At 43.5% G+C, this 17,392-nt stretch overlaps 1 long non-coding RNA gene across 2 annotated transcripts in view; it reads right to left on the bottom strand.

The window, feature by feature from the left end:
- LOC115934313 (uncharacterized) overlaps nt 1-17,041 on the bottom strand; it is a 415,675-nt gene extending 398,634 nt beyond the window's left edge. For both annotated transcript variants that reach the window (XR_010133495.1, XR_010133494.1), the window contains exon 1: nt 16,350-17,041. This is a non-coding gene — a long non-coding RNA (uncharacterized lncRNA). The remainder of the gene's footprint in view (nt 1-16,349) is intronic.
- Between the last annotated feature and the right edge of the window lie 351 nt (nt 17,042-17,392).

Raw genomic sequence — 17,392 nt, 5'->3', positions numbered from 1 at the left:
AAATGACAAGAATATGGGCCTTGCCTCAGTGTTCTGGGAAGGGGATGGTTGAGGGAATGAGGCATTGTAAGAGAGGAATGTAAAAATCTAACTTTTTGTAGTTCTTTTTCCCCTTTAATCAAGCCCACATGTTTAACACCAGGAACTAAATGTGGTGAGGAGAGAAGGATTATAAAAATGTTCACTTTCATCCTACAGATATGAGAAAACAAGAACATATTGCCATTACTCGACAACTTTATAGCTCCAAATAATGCTAGCGTGCAGTAAATCAATGCAGGCTTTCGCTGGCTCATGGAATGCATACCTCACGTTTGCTCTGAGAGGGAGCCCGTGTGATTCCATCTAGTGCCAGGCTGCCAATGGCCCTAGACGGGATTAAGGAGAAGGGGCTGGGGTCGACAGGGGGAAGGGGGGGCGTCCAATCTGCTCTCAGGGCCAACAAAAGTCTCCAATCCCTAGTCCCTCAACAACCTTCCTTCTCTTCTTAAGGAATGACAGAAATCAGGAAATATTACTTTGGCTTGCAGGCTTCTGTCCTGGCCTATCAAACCCACAGAGAAGTCTGAGCAAATTACTGGAAACTGCACTTTGAACTTAGTCCCTGGCAAGCAGCCCAGTCAAACAGAAATGTAAAAGTTCCTTTCCTCCGCGGGGCCCCTGCACCAGGGTGTCCCTATAGACACTCTAGAGCTGATTGCAACAGGTTGGAATGAGGCCCCACGCCAGGAAAACAAGCCCTGACCAGTATGATTTCCTACTGCCTGTGTTGTTTCTTAAAAAGGTTTTTTTTGGCTTGTTCTCCCTCGTTTTGTTGGACTAGGTTACAGGCTCAGGTCCCATCGAGGAAAAGACTGGCACCATTTCCACAAAATGCTTAATCCTTGTTTAGTTCGAAAACTACTCCATCAGCCCCACCAGTAAGTGTAGTCATGTTGGGGGGCAGCTAGGGGGAGACTGGTCAGGCCAGTTGCTAAGCAAATTCTTAGAACTCCCAGGGAATCGAGAAGTAATTAGCTTGTAAACCCTGCAGATATTTCTACCTCCGACAAGGGAGACAATATTTCTCTGCCCACAAGGCTTCACTACGTGGTACTAAAATAAACCAACAACAGGGACTGTCATGGAATGAACAGCCTCAGCCGTGCCCGGTCCCATAGCTACTTCTCCTTCATAAGGGGAAACAAAACATTGGCCTCCTTCTAACTCTGTTATATTTCTCTCTAAGAAAACTCAATTTGTACAAGCAAATAAACTGACTCATTATAAAACTAAGAGGTCAACAAGAGGCAGATAAAACTAAAGGTTAGACAGCTGGAGAAACAAGCCTCTCTTCCAGCTGTAATGGGGACCTCCTTTGGAGGAAGTAACAAGTGCCTTGGGGGATCCATCGTCAACCTGGGAAGAGGAGGGGGCAAGAGAAGAAAGAGGAGCTCCAGCACACTCAAAGCCCATTTTCTGTTGGATCAAACATTCCTTTCGCAAAAACTAAAACTGATGCAAATCATAGCCAGATCTGGCCAGCAGTGACCTAACTCTCTTAATGTGCAATTATTTTCACTGCTTTCTCATAATGGGTTATTTTTCTACATTTGTATTGTTGCATATGCAAAGTGTAAACAGGGCAGTGATCTACTCTTCTGATAATTTTGTAAAGAAAATTTCCCAAATGTGTTTTTTAAAGCCCTACATTCTCCCTAAAGGTTTCACATGGATTGGTAGAACCGCTTGTCTCATCTCTTAGCCCACAGCTTACCCCTTCCCTGCCTCCCTGACCTCCAACTGACCCAGTTCTATAATAATCAACAGTCAATGAACACCACACAATTCAAAAAAAAAAAAAAATACTATTGGGCAAAGTTGCAGTTAGGGCACTCCTGGTTAGCCCTGTCATTTTTGAGGGAGGTTCCCACAGGTTTTTTATTCTCATTGTTAATGCAGAACTCTTGCACAGCATTTTTCATCTCTTTCCCCCTCTCGTGCCTCCCAGTGGTTCTAGTAGAAGTAAGGTAAGAAAGAACAACAAACCCAAGTTTCATATCAAGTCTACAAAGATAGTACATTCAAGGTGAATCATTCTCTCATCCAAGTATTCAATGTACATTTATTATTCTTCCCTCTAACAAAGCAAATATCACCATACATATATCCCTCTTAGTCTCTATGTCCTCATTTACAAAATAACCTGGTAGAAAAATACCTACCTCCTGGGGATGTTGTTCCAAGAGATGACAAGTGTGGATGGTCACACCCAGCATGCAGGAGATTCCCTGGGAATAACTGCAAATAGAAGGCTGGATGCTAGATAAGAGGTGGGAGCTGGAGGGGGGCCTCTGGGTAGCAGAAGAACAAAGCCTGCTGGAGAGTATGAACTCCCTAAGAGAAAGGGCAAAGGGTGTAAAGCAGAATCAGGAACTTAGCTGGGTGGGTATCAGGAATTAGAGCAGTGTGAGCCAGGCACAGTTGTTCTGCCTGTAATCCCAACCACTCGGAGACTGAGGCCGGACAATAGCTTGAGGCCAGGAGTTCAAGACCAGCCTAAGCAACATAGTGAGACCCAGCCTCTAAAAGAAGAAAAAAAAAATTAGAGCAGTGCCTCTTGAACTCTGGTGAGTGAGAGAATCTCCAGGAGGGATTGAAAAGCAAGCAGACCCCTCTGCAGCTCCCACCCCTTCCCCAGAGGTTCAGATCCAGTCGGCCTGGCCAGACCCCAGGTGGTTCTGATGCAGGACATCCACAAACCCCACTGAGAAACACCAAATGAGAGAGTGCGAGAAAGAGGAAGAGGGTTAGGGTGAAGTGGAGGGGGATGGAAGGCAGCAAGAGACACCCTAGGAAATGGGCGAGCCTGGTGTGTAATAGCAGCACAGGCTCAAAGGAGGAGAGCACTTGCTAAGGGGCTGGAGTTGGGTTAGAACCAGCAGCCACAGGGAGGGCAAGAACACAGGACTCAGACAAGGCCTTGACTCTCTACAGGTTCAGTGGAGAGGTGGTAGGAGAAGATTATTTTGGTTTATGTTGTTAAATGCTAAAATTCTATTTAAAAAATACAATACCCAAGCAAGCATTTTAAAATTTGAATTATGCTGACAGGATGTTCAAGTGAAAGTACTCTGAAATTCAGATGAATCCAAGCTCCTTTCAGGAAAGAAGCTTCATTTAAGTAATTTAGGTGGTTGGCTGCCGAAGCCACACAACCAAATCATCATGATCTACATAGATCTAAAACCACCCTATGTACACTACTAACAACAGGTTATTCATTTGTAATCATCTACTTCTTCAATTTCTTACTTACATTACTGACCCAAAACATGAACTTCTGTTCTAAGACACAGAGAAACAGAAAGCTAGAAGAGCTCAGGTTGCAAAGAAGGCCTCCATTTCATTTCAGCAATCCAAGGAGCCACTGAACTTCAGTTGTGTCAAATCACATGGAAAACTAGAACCATGTGGGTGATGACTAGCTACAAGTGAGAGGAAAATTCAGAATGCTTCCAAATCAAACTTTCCAATTCCCATCTCCACTCATGGGGGACCATAGCCATCCTTCTGATAACAATAGGGGGAAAAATTGCATCTATAAGGCAACTTAAAAAAATTAATTGCCTTATAGAGAAGGCAATACTAAGATCCTCAGAATAAAAGGAAAAGGGATGAAAATTTGGAGAAAAAAAATGTCTAGGAGATGCAGCATGTGACTAACAGGATTTCCAGAAAGAGAGAAAAGACGGTATCATGGAAGAAATTATCAAAGAAATAATGTGAGAAAATTCCCCATCAGGCCAGGCACAGTGGCTCATGCCTGTAATCCCAGCACTCTGGGAGGCCGAGGCAGGCGGATCACCTGAGGTCAGAAGTTCGAGACCAGCCTGGCCAACATGGTAAAACCCTGTCTCTACGAAAAATACAAAAATTTGCTGGATATGGTGGCACACGCCTATAATCCCAGCTACTTTGGAGGCTGAGGCAGAATTGCTTGAACCCAGGAGGCAGAAGTTGCAGTGAGCCGAGATCACACCATTGCACTCCAGCCTAGGCGACAGAGCAAGACTCTGTCTCAAAAAAAAAAAAAAAAAAAAAAAAAGAAAAGAAAAGAAAGTTCCCCATACCTAAGAGATATGAGTGAGGGTCCATTAGGTGGAAAGCATACTGAATAATAAAAGATTTACAGCAAAGCACTTCCATGTCAAATTGAGATGGTCCTGAAGCTTCTGAAAGAGAAAAAAGGCCACAAATAAAGGACAAGTAGTCAGATTGCTATCCCACCCCTCAGCAGCAATACCTGGAGCCATCAGGCAAGTGAACAACATCAGGCAAGAAAAATTTGAATGCCTTCAAAAATCTGAAGGAAAAGGCTATCCAATCTACATTGGATCTATAGTGTTAGTATCTAGGATCTATAGTGTTATTATCTAGGCATACTAGTAACTAACACTATACATTACACACAGACTGGGCAGAGACTACTCTCTCTTCTCTTGCTGAACATGTCTTTTTTGAGGCCTTTCCTTGGGATTATCTGACCCAGATTTTCTCACTTAAGGAGCTGCTTTTACCTAGGCAAGATACACTAGAAGCTTTCTCCATAATGCCCCATGTTCATGGACTTAAAGTCTGCTGCCAGAGCTCAAGAGCCCTTGCCTTAATTCTTAGTCTCTTGACCACCATTACTATTAACCTTGCTATGTGTCCCCAAGCCCCATCCAATTTTGCCCTCACTTCCATATTTCCATTATAAGCTTTTCTCCTGGACCCAGGGATGCTGACTATGACTCTCTACTTACATCCCTCTTTAATACATGGGGCAGCCCTCACTTAGTCTGTTGCACTCTAACAATGGTTCCGAGACAGGAAAGATCAAGTGGAGCCAGGCTGAGGCTCAGAGCAAAAAGGAAATAAGGGATGCTACTAAGAAATGCCTCTGGACTACAATTGAAGAGCTTTCTGCTTTGTTCACATTTGAGCTCAATGGGGTGGAAGAACATATAGGTATTCTGGGCAAAAGTCCTTTTAAGAAATAGGCATTTTCCTGGAACATCATCTTTGTCATGACTCTCAGGATCCTAAAGCCCAATGGTGGGAAAGAATTTCTCTGGAGTTTGGGTCCAGCAGAGAAGAGAAAAGGTAAACCTGTTGCCTTACTCCATTATGATTAACAGAGTCCCCTAAGTAACAACTTATGAAGCCCAATAAAGCATCTGAGACATTAAGATAAAAAAAAGGTCAACTTAATATTCACTTAGAAATGTACAATACAAACTTCCCCAAGCTCCAGTCCTGGTGCAAATAAACTGCAGTTTGTTGGACAAACTCAACATGTCCAAAACCTAATTCATTACCTTCTTTCCTAAAACTCCAACGTCCTTACTTTAGTCAAGGGCATCACCAGCATCCTCTTCACATGGTTCCCAAGCTAGGTGTGATTTTTGTATCCTCCCACTCCCTCACGCCAGCTGGCAAATCCCATCACACCTAGAGAATCCTGCCGGCCCTCCTCTGCATTGGCTTTCCCTTCTGTAACCTACCCATGTTCCCATGGTCACTCCATTTCAGGCCCTCATTCCCTCCAGGTAGACCATAGTTTTCCATCTACCGCCACTGAATAAATGAATCCAGAGCTGAGTTCCAGTCATTTCACACCTGTATGGGAGACCCCAGAACAGAACTCTTACTTTCAACTGAGTCACACTGCTGCTTATAATAAAGTCTATATTGGCCAGGCACAGTGGCTCACGTCTGTAATCCTGGCACTTTGGGAGGCCGAGGCGGGTGGATCACCTGAGGTCAGGAGTTCTAGACCAGCCTGGCCAACATGGTGAAACCTCGTCTCTACTAAAAATACAAAAATTAGCTGGGCATGGTGGCACATGCCTGTAATCCCAGCTACTCGGGAGGCTGAGGCAGGAGAATCACTTGAACCTGGGAGGCAGAGGTTGCAGTGAGCCAAGATTGTGCCATTGCACTCCAGCCTGGGAGACAGAGCGAGACTCTGTCTCAAAAAATAAATAAATAAAATAAATAATAACATCTATATTGTGACTCACATTCTGGCCAATGAAATGTAAAAATAATAATAATGATATCTTTTTTATTTTGAGATGAAATTTCACTCTTGTTGCCCAGGTTGGAGTGCAATGGCGCAATCTCAGCTCATCGCAACCTCTGCCTCCCAGGTTCAAGCGATTCTCCTGCCTCAGCCTCCTGAGTAGCTGGGACTACAGGCATGCGCCACCACGCCCAGCCTTCTTCCTCCTTCTTCTATCCTGCAATGCAAGCATGGTGGGTCGGTCCAGCAGTCATTTCAGACCATGAGGTAACTGAAGATTAAAGCCTGTTCCACTAGAACAGAAAAGCGGAAAAAAAGGAGAAGCCTGGATCCCTGCATGACTGCATGGAGCTGACACACCTGCTCTGAACTGCCCAACTCCAGAGTCTTGTACATGAGAATAACTCATCTGTACTTCAGCCACTATTTCTCAGGTCCCTGTACTCACAGCTGCATGTAAAACATAACTGACAAAATTTTGCTCTCAAAAATCATTGGTGGCTCCCAAATTCCAATGAAACAATGCCCAGATTCCTGGTCTCACAGCACCATAGCAATCCCAAATCTGGACTTAAATTTCATTTCCAATCTTGTCTTCCACTCCTTTTCCTCTTGCAATTAATAATCTAGCCAAATGAAACAACTGTGATTCCCAAGGCACATGGCTATCACCAACTGTGTTAATAGAATTGCAGATCTTTCAAGCTGAAGAGGAACAGGACCTCAGCAAGCCTCTAGAGCAGGGGCTTTATGACAGTGTTTATCAGTGAACTGTAAACTAAAACCTTACACAAAACTCCAGATGTAAAAGATTTTTAAACAGCAGGGTACTCTGATTTTAAAACCACAGGTCTGGTCCAAATCTTATTTCTTTATAGGTGAGGAAACTAAGGCTCACATGGGTGGAAGTGGGTATAATTGGTCCAAGGCTGGTTAGTAGCAGGCCTAGAACTAGAAAACAGGCTTCCCAATACCTACTCTGTCTTTTCCATTATTTTTAGTAATAAATGATGCCAAGAGAGGTGCTTAATCAAAGTAAAACTTAGTAGCAAGTCTTCCGATGCCCATCTTTCCAGTTAAGAGAAGAGGGACTTATAGTAAATAGGGATTTCCAGGCCTTTTCAATTTCTGCCAACTAGGGTAACTAGGGATACATCATAAAGCATCCTGGGGTTAAGTCCTATCAATCTGGAATTTTCCAAACACCAGAACATTTCCAATTTAGACCCATGCCCAGCGGAGCTGATGTAATTAGCCCAGCATCCAGAGAAGTGAGATTATATGCCAGGTCAGAGGATGCGTCTCCCCATGATACTCATAAAATCCTATTGGCAGGTGTTCACACTATTAAAAAATATCAAAATGTTGCCTTGCCTGGAAAAACCAGGCAAGTTTGGTTCTTTAGTCATCATGAGGGAGTTCAACAACCATATGTGGCAAGTTGAGCTGAAGATGCCTGTGCCGTCAGACCTGCCAAAGTGCACTGGGAAAACCTTGATTCTACTTGAGTGCATGTAAGGAAAGTCACTATTCTATGTAAATCAGAGGATGAATGTATCATTGAAGACACTTTCTTCAGTGAATCACTCAAGAAAGGATTTCAGAGAAGATCAAGACCCATTTCAACAAGGTGAAGTTCTGCTTTGATATTTATCTGTTTCAAATTAGGTCTCTTCTCTCCACTTGGATTATAAAACCACAAAGGAGAGGACAAAGTGTATGCCACAAGATAAACATTGTCTAAGGAGAAATTAAATGGGACGCGTTGTTGAGGACAGAACAGAGGAAGGGGAAGAAACAGAACTTCTGTAGGGTACCTGGGGGCAATGGTGGCTGATGGAAGTTCTCACATGTGACCCTCGACAGTATCCCTGCTTCTCAGAGAGAGGGCAAGGAGAACTGAGGCAGAATGAAACCGGCTGCTCACCTTCACTGAATAGTACCTGATTGGGGCATGCACAGGCTGCTAGTTCCTCTGGAGTCTGACAGATCTGCATCATAACCTGACTGCTGCACACTATGTGACCTGGGGAGAGTAACCTCTCTAAAACGTCTGTGAAATGGAGATGATAATATAGTACCTACCCGATGGGGTTGTTAGGAGGAATAGCGCCTGGCACACGGGAAGTACTCAATGCATCCCCAATACATGCTAACTACTGTCATGATTTACACTCATATATCCATCTCCCCAGATAACCCATAAATACCTTAAAAGCAGACACCATGCCCTTACTCCCCCACAGTTCACAGAATCCATACTAGATGCTTTAAAAGTGTTGGTTGATTGATTAATGGACACTGGAAGAGGAGACTGAGCTCCTTAGATTACATGTGACAGCATGTTCCAGTTCTCAAACTCCCTACAAGCCCTTTATTTGGGCAGAAAGCAGCAAATTCTTGCACCCTTAAAGTATATCAAAGTGTCCCCCACTTTCCCCATTTCATAGATCAAAGAAGAAATCTGTCAGGAACAAACGAGGGACCGCGAGAGCCAGGGAAATGGACAGAAGGGACAGGCTTCCCAGCCGAGGCCTGCACCTCGGGCTCCTGCCAGGGCGGCTTTGCCCTCCCCGTGTGCAGCCTCCGCGTTCAGACTTGTGCAGCAGCTCCCATAAAACCCGCTCCGCCTTTTCCTCCTGGAGATCGTCCTTCCTTTGTCTTGCAGCTCAGTTCACGCCATAAAACCCCATGGCCAATCGTGCCTTTTCATTTGGAATGATCAAAGTGGTAGCTGTCTGATGTAGAAGCAAGCACCTTTTAAATAAATACATGTTTTTAATTCGGATTCAAAACACTACCTTGGGCTCACCTGTCCCCTAGTTTTCTGAACAAGGTATGCATTTCCCCGGTGCAGGCAGGAAAGGTCACGTGGTCGCGCCTTCGCAGCAGCAGGCCGCCGCCTATCCCGTCTGGGGAATCAGGTTACCTGGAATGTCGGGCCACTTCTCAGAGTCTGGGTAGAGGCCGGAAGGACTGGGTGCGGGGAGTGGAGGACTGTGGGGAGACTGGGTGGAGAAACCAGAAACCTGGGAGGAGGAAAACAGGTTTCCCTTTCTAGGGCGCCTGTGCTGCAGGCACATGTAGTTGGGGGCTGGAGGGGGGAGGGCGGGGTGAAATACCAGTTACTTTTGTTTGTCTTGAAACAAAGAAAAGAGGAGGGAGGTGCATTTTTTGCCTGCAAATATATGTGAAATGCACACCTGAAGTTGTACTGGGTGAGGACCTAAGTCATTGGCACCCACACCGTAGTGGGACAAATCAGAAGGGTCATTGTATAAGCAGTGGCTACTGAGAATGGCTGTATAATAGGCGTATTATAAAATGCACACCTGGCTCCTGCAACACTAGGGAGTGAAAAACTACTCTCAGAGAGCCATCGAGTGAGCAATAGGATGAAGGTCTTCCGTTGTGTCAGAACAAGGTTGTGCACAATATACAATTCCAGGCATTGTGCAAGTTCTTCACAGAACCCCACGTATGCACAAGTGCGCCTGCCAACCATTTACCAACCACCAAGTCTTCTCAGTATCCCCACGATTTTTTCCTAAGACAAAGGGGGAACAATTTGCACTCTGCCCTACAGAATTTGTGAAAAATCACACGCTAACAGGAAAGTTCCTCCATGGTTTGCTTCTGAGTTTACTGTGGACAGTCTGGACTAAGGCAAGGGAAGAGTTTACCCTTTTGGGAAGGCAGATAACTCTGCAGGGGAAATAGGGGATCTTCAAGATCAATCCTTAACTGGAAATGGAAGAAAAATCAGATAATATCTTTTCTGCCGTCCCCTGATACCTTCAGGAGTTCAAACGTTTTCCAAGCCCGCGGCACTTGGCAATTATAACTACACAGTAAAATACCTAAGGTTAATGAATAACCTCTAAAGGAAGTTACTTCACATAATGACAGCAATTTCTCTGAACTAAATGTTAATAATAAGGCCTGTAATACTATGAGAAGGAAATGGTGGCAATTGGCAAATGGAACTCTGTTGCTTGGTAACAAAACCTGAGGTATGAACATTTTCTTTACCTGACGGGAAAGGGGTGGGTGGAAAGATTACAGTTCCAGCCTGAACAGTTTGAAATGCAGGCAGCTTTATGAAGCCCATGGCTGTCCTGCAGCACATAAAGTGGAAGCATATGTGGCAGATCATTTTGTTAGCAGAGAGAAGTTGGAGGGGGAATAATTCCCTAAGAATTACTTAGCAGCACAGTAAAGGAAATGGGGTGTAATCTGTAAAGAGACTGAGGGCAACTTAGTTCACATTACCTGGTACAAATCACTGCTCAACAAATAGAACATTTCAGCAAAATCCACCTAAGAGCTAAATCTTCTCCCCTGCCTCTCTGCTTCAGTTTGTTCCAATGGAGACAGACACTTTGATCCTCCTGTTTGCTTTTTTCTGTTTTAGAGCAACTGTGGCATTTGAGAGATGAATTAGAAAAGGAATGCAATTAAGACAACCTAACAGTGCAATGTTCCTTGTCGAGGAAAACTTTACGCATTTGAACTGCAGGCGCAGATTTAGTTGAGTAATTATTGGCAGGCTGAATTGAAAAAGCCTAGAGACAACTTCTTCCAGCTGGTCATTAATCAACAGGAAATAGCCTACAACAAGGTCATTATTACCTTAAACCATTACAAGAGCATATTCAGCGAGAGGCTAAGATAAAATTGAGGGCTTTAAATCCCTGTTTGTTTTATGGCAGTGGTTTTCAAATCTGCCAGAATGTCTACATCACCTCAACAGCTCTTTTTAAAATGCAGATTCTGGGGCCCCACTCTTGGAAAGTGATACAGTAGATCCAGGATAGGTGCCTGGGAATTTGTACTTTAAATTCTCCATGGTGTTCTCATCATCAGCCAGGTGTGGAAACTGTTGCTCTAAATTATGTTAGCAGTAGAGTTTTTTGGTTTGACCAAAGATAGAAAGTGAGAGTGAATACTCTTTTGCACTTGAAATTTAATATATTTTCATTTCTGCTCTAAGTTTATCTATACAATTAAGAAAGATAAATATTCTAAGTGCATTATTTTTTCATTTCATTTTTAATATTAAAAAAGTGTTAAAACTGAATACCAAAAACAGTTGACTTTCTGACTATACCATCATTTAATTAAAAGCTATTTTCTGTAACTTGAGCATCTTCCTAAGCAGCCAAATAAAATCATCTGCCATAGGAGTCTTAAAAGGCTCACCCTTTGCCCACAAAATGGGCCAAGTTTGTCCCCTAATCTTGGTTATTTTTTCATGGTGTTCCTTATGAAGCATTGGCCAAGGCTTTTAGAAGCCCTTGGTAGACATCTTTCTTCCAATTTTGGCTTCACCACATGCTACCTCTGAGTTCTCTCTCCAATTCTTTGATTTCTTTAAAAATAATAATCTGCTATTATTTAGCTGTGGGTCTTAATGGACTAGTATTATTTTGGCCAAATAACACAAGTAATAGACAAATAACTAGGTGGGTGGGCGACTTGATTCAAAGGAATGACTCTTGAATAGCAAGATGTTTGGGACAGATTAGAATTCTGGTCCTGAAAATGATAATATCTTACACACAGATGGCGTTCTGAATCTTTAGGATCTCTGCATTCTAAAGATCTTTAGGATCACTATGCACAATGCAGGGAATTACATATTAATAAGGCTTTCTAACTATATTCAAAGAAATTAAAAGCCATCATCACAAGGTCAAGAGATTGAGACCATCCTGGCCAACATGGTGAAACCCTGTCTCTACTTAAAAACTACAAAAATTAGCTGGGCGTGGTGGCATGCACCTGTAGTCCCAGCTACTTGGGAGGCTGAGGCAGGAGAATCGCTTGAACACAGGAGGTGGAGTTTGCAGTGAGCCGAGATTGCACCACTGCACTCCAGCCTGGCAACAGAGCAAGAAAACTTCTCAAAAAAAAAAAAAAAAAGAAAAGAAAACAAAGAAGAAGAAATTAAAAGCCATCGACTAAATAAATAAAACACCATCAAAATAATTAAAAATAAACACTACCAGAATGTGTAGATTGCCTGAGCCACAAGAAATGGGTGCCTCACAAAGGGTAGAACTGATGACAAAAGCTATTCCCATTTTCCCCAAATCCCATACAAGTCCTTAACATGGCCATTTAGAAGCCAGAATTAGGTTCACCTTAACCCCAAATCCTAATTTATGAGAAAGTTCTTTAAAAGAGATCAAGTCTCTACCCTTACCGCCAAACTCTGGGACTAGTAGGAACTTCTGAGTACCTCCACTATGGTACTGATAATTCTCTGGACATTTAGAACAACTCTCTTCATCCCCAGTCCTGCCCCAAAAGACATACAACACCTTAAAGATTACTAAGAAATTCTGATTCACCAACCTGCTTGAACTGAGGCTGCCCAACATCGTTGAAAGCTGGGAGAGCTGTTTACCCTCACATCTTGCAGTTCGAATGTGAGCCTTACAGAATGTGACTGGCCAGGCAGAGAAAAGCTACTCTTCCCTGAACACTCCTGGCCACTCCCAACAACCTCCCTTTGCTCTCACAGGACTTTTGTGGGTAATCCCAGTGACACGTTTCATGAGGCATTGTGATAGTGTTCACTTATCTGTCTCCTACATTGGAATATAAACTCTCTGAGGGCAGAAAGTGGATTTTACTCAACTACTTTCCAGGGTTGAGCTCAATACCAAGTATATTAAAGGGTTAGATACTGATGACTAATAAATGCATAAAGATTGTCAAAGAAAACCAGAGCTAAAAAGTAAAATAGTAAAAAGAGATTTTTTATTCAGGACTATTGTAATCTGGAAAAAGTACAGAATTCAGTATAGAATGATGCTCAATTCTTTTTTTTTTTTTTTTTTTTTTTTTTTTTGAGACGGAGTTTCGCTCTTGTTGCCCAGGCCGGAGTGCAATGGAGCGATCCCAGCTCACTACAACCTCCGCCTCCCAGGTTCAAGCAATTCTCCTGCCTCAGCCTCCTAAGTAGCTGGGATTACAGGCATGAGCCACCATGCCCAGCTAATTTTGTATTTTTAGTAGAGATGGGATTTCTCCATGTTGGTCAGGCAGGTCTTGAACTCCCAGCCTCAGGTGATCCACCCACCTCGGCCTCCCAAAGTGCTGGGATTACAGGCGTGAGCCACTGCACCCGGCCGATGCTCAATTCTAAATACAGCATGAGGAAGTAGGAATTTATAGCCAAGAAGACTGGAGGTTGGAGGATAAAAAAATTACTAAGAGGAATATCAGGGCTAAGGGGAGATTCTGACCAAACTAACCTAACAGCATTTTGCTGAGGCAGGCCGAGGTGATCAGACATCACCTGAAAGACGGTGGAGGATGAAGAACCCATCTAGGCATGGAGGGTGGTCAGACATGGAGGATGGGAGATTCATGCTAAAGTTAGCAGGCTTCATGCTAAAACTGGATTTTATAAGGAAGTACACAGATGGGCCTAGGAGAAGTTTCAGGAGCCTGACTAAAATTTGATCAAGCAAATAATCTTTGTCAAGATCTATGCTGCTAAGGATTGCTTTCTCTGTGTTAACCATTATCTTCTCATTTCTCTTTTTTCTTTTTTTGAGTGACACGCTAGAGTGCAGTGACATGATCATATGTCACTGCAGCCTCAGCCTCCAAGATTCAAAAGATCCTCCCACCTCAGCCTCCCGAGTAGCTGGGACTACAGGTGTGCACCATATCCAGCTAATTTTTTAATTTTTTGTACAGACGAGGTCTCACTATGTTGCTCAGGGTGGTCTTCAACTTCTTAACTCAAGTGATCCTCCCACGTTGGCCTCCCAAAGTGCTAAGATTTACAGGCATGAGCCACCGTGCCTGCCATCATTTTTTTTTTCTTTTTAAAAGAAGACAAAACACTAGTGATGCACTTAGTCACTGATACATTAATAAGAATTGTTACAGCTGGTGATTCTTTTGCAGATCAGAAACTCTGGTGGACTTGAGAATATAGTCAGAAAGGCACACAAAAGTCAGAGTAAATAATAATGGGAAGAGACCTTTTTGCCAATATTTCACCCTGTCCACAGGTTGATCCCAAACAATTCGTTTTTCCCACCCCAGGGGACAGGCGGCTATATAATGCTTGGTGATTTGGTTGATATGGGTTTGTCCCATAACCCACCACTAGGATACTGAAGACAAAATATGCACCCTACTTGAGGCCTAAAATGGATAGTGACAATTTCTTGGTAAATTACTTAACCTGGTACAAAAATGCACTACTCAAAATAAACTTATGGCAATTCTGACACTAACCTATAATAGATCAGCAAGGAATGTAAGATGGGTATGAAGAAGGTCTGGAGGTTTAATCATGGAATCTGGAGTCAGAGAGACCTTTGTTAAATTTCTGGTTCAGTCATTTTACAACTTGCATTTCCTTGAGCTGGTAACCTAACCATCAGATTTCTCATATGTAAAATAGTAATAGTAACACCCCTACTTTCTCACAGGATTGTTTTGGATCAGCAATAAAACAACTGGCCACTGGCATATAACAACAGTAGGTTATGATGCTTTTATCATGTGCTTAATAAATGTTAATGAAATAAAACGGAATGGAATGGAACGTACTAAGACAGCATAGCCCATGGTTTTTCCTCCTAGGATACACAGCCTACTTTAGACTCTTCATTCTTTCTTTTTATTTTTTATTTTTTTTGAGATGGAGTCTCGCTCTGTTGCCCAGGCTGGAGTGCAGTGGCATGATCTCGGCTCACTGCAACCTCTGCCTCCCGGGTTCAAGTAATTCTCCTGTTTCAGCCTCCTGAGTACCTGGGATTACAGGCACGCACCACCACGCTCAGCTAATTTTTGTATTTTTAGTAAAAACGAGTTTTCACCATGTTGGTCAGGCTGGTCTCAAACTCCTGACCTCATGATCTGCCCACCTTGGCCTCCCAAAGTGCTGGGATTACAGGCGTGAGCCACCGTGCCCAGCCAACGATCTTTATTCTTAATGCACAAGAGAGTATTATGATTTGCTAAAAGTTGAGTCCCCGTAACACAAAATGAATGAAAGATTAAATTGTTTTCCAGTTAATCTGATCACTAAACATGGTTAAACTCCATAATTTTTTAATTTTTATTTATTTTAGATGGAGTCTCGCTCTGTCGCCCAGGCTGGAGTGCAGTGGCACGATCTCAGCTCACTGCAACCTCCGCCTCCCAGGTTCACACCATTATCCTGCCTCAGCCTCCCGAGTAGCTGGGAATACAGGCACCCGCCACCATGCCCGGCTAATTTTTTGTATATTTAGTAGAGACGGGGTTTCACCGTGTTAGCCAGGATGGTCTCGATCTCCTGACCTCGTGATCCACCTGCCTCAGCCTCCCAAAGTGCTGGGATTACAGGCGTGAGCCACCGCGCCCAGCCAAACTCCATAATTTAAATTATTATATTTCTTGGTTTGACTAAATGTGTATGCTCAAAACTGTAAAACTGCTTCTCCTGGTGAGCATCAAGGACATAGTATTATGAAACCTTAATCTTTAAAATCATGGACCTTGAAAAACCTGCCCTTTTTAAATTTTATCAGGGATTATAAGTCAAAATGAAATAGCTTTAAGCTGAGTAGGTTAAAGCAGCATAGCTTTGGTCCAAGAGCCAATCAACATTATTCCCTACTTCTGTTAAGAGATAATAAAAAGTTTTCTCTTTTCTTTTAGAAATAATCAAAACCCTCTGCACTCACTCAGAAATGTCCATAAATCCTGTTCAAGTAATCTTAAAAGAGACTGTTCCAATATTCGATCTGCCTCGTTCAACAAGGTAAATTTAGCCTTTTCCCCTAGAATTGACAGTCTGTTTATCTGAACAACAAAACCCATAGTATGTGTAGTCCTTAAAGCCTCTATGAGGAAGAAGCCCTGATCTGAATGTCCACTTTTAGGTAACTTTATGCCATTACCATTGGAGAATTGAGGCTTTTTTTTTTTTTTTTTTTTCTTTGAGACAGAGTCTCGCTCTCTCGCCCAGGCTGGATTGCAATGGCGTGATCTCGGCTCACTGCAACCTCCACCTCCCGGGTTCACGCCATTTTCCTGCCTCAGCCTCCGTAGTAGCTGAGACTACAGGCGCCCGCCACCACGCCCAGCTATTTTTTTTGTATTTTAGTAGAGATGGGGTTTCACCGTGTTAGCTAGAATGGTCTGGACCTCCTGACCTCGTGATCCACCTGCCTCAGCCTCCCAAAGCGCTGGGATTACAGGCATGAACCACAGCGCCCAACCGAGGCTTCTCTTTTAAACCCATGTTCCTTAAACATTTTTATTCCTGTAGGGTACTTACCCCTGTCTTATGTCCTCTAAAACGTAGCATATGTGGTTTCTGCTTAGAGTAAATTCTCAAAACTGGTGATATCAAAGGATACAAATTGGGTAATCTCCAGGTGCCTGAGCTTTTTGAGTTCGACTTGATGAACACCGATCAGAATGTTAATGATCTGTCCAATGCCTACTTCTGGTTCACCTTCAAATTGACTTCTCAGGGACTAACAGTTCTCTTACTGTGTCCGGAATTGATGGGTTCTTGGTCTCACTGACTTCAAGACTGAATCCGCGGACCCTCGCGGTGAGTGTTACAGCTCTTAAGGTGGCGGGTCTGGAGCTTGTTCCTTCTGATGTTCGGATGTGTTAGGAGTTTCTTCTTTCTGGTGGGTTCGTGGTCTTACTGGCTCAGGAGTGAAGCTGCAGACCTTTGCTGTGAGTGTTACAGCTCTTCAGGCAGCACGTCTGGAGTTGTTCATTCTTCCCGGTGGGCTCGCAGTCTCGCTGGCTTCAGGAGTGAAGCTGCAGATCTTCGCGGTGAGTGTTACAGCTCATACAAGCAGTGTGAACCCAAAGAGTGAGCAGTAGCAAGATTTATTGCAAAGAGCAAAAGAACAAACCCTCCACAGTGTGGAAGGGGACCTGAACAGGTTGCCGCTACCGACTAGGGCAGCCTGCTTTTATTCTCTTATCTGGCCCCACCCACATCCTGCTGATTGGTAGGGCCCAGTGGCCTGTTTTGACAGGGCGCTGATCGGTGAGTTTACAATCCCTGAGCTAGATATAAGTTTCTCCATGTCCCCATCAGATTAGTTAGATACAGAGTATGGGCACAAAGGTTCTCCAAGGGCCCACCAGAGCAGCTAGATACAGAGTGTCGATTGGTGCACCCAGAAACCCTGAGCTAGACACAGGGTGCTGATTGGTGTGTTTAAAAACCTTGAGCTAGATACAGCGTGCCGATTGGTGTATTTACAATTCCTGAGCTAGACTAAAGGTTCTCCAAGGCCCCACCAGGGTAGCTAGATACAGAGTGTTGATTGGTGCATTCACAGACCCTGAGCT

This window comes from Gorilla gorilla, chromosome 3 (assembly GCF_029281585.2).
Source record: "Gorilla gorilla gorilla isolate KB3781 chromosome 3, NHGRI_mGorGor1-v2.1_pri, whole genome shotgun sequence".
In the NCBI taxonomy this organism is placed as follows: Eukaryota; Metazoa; Chordata; class Mammalia; order Primates; family Hominidae; genus Gorilla; species Gorilla gorilla.
This window is presented reverse-complemented; position numbering and strand designations above follow the sequence as displayed.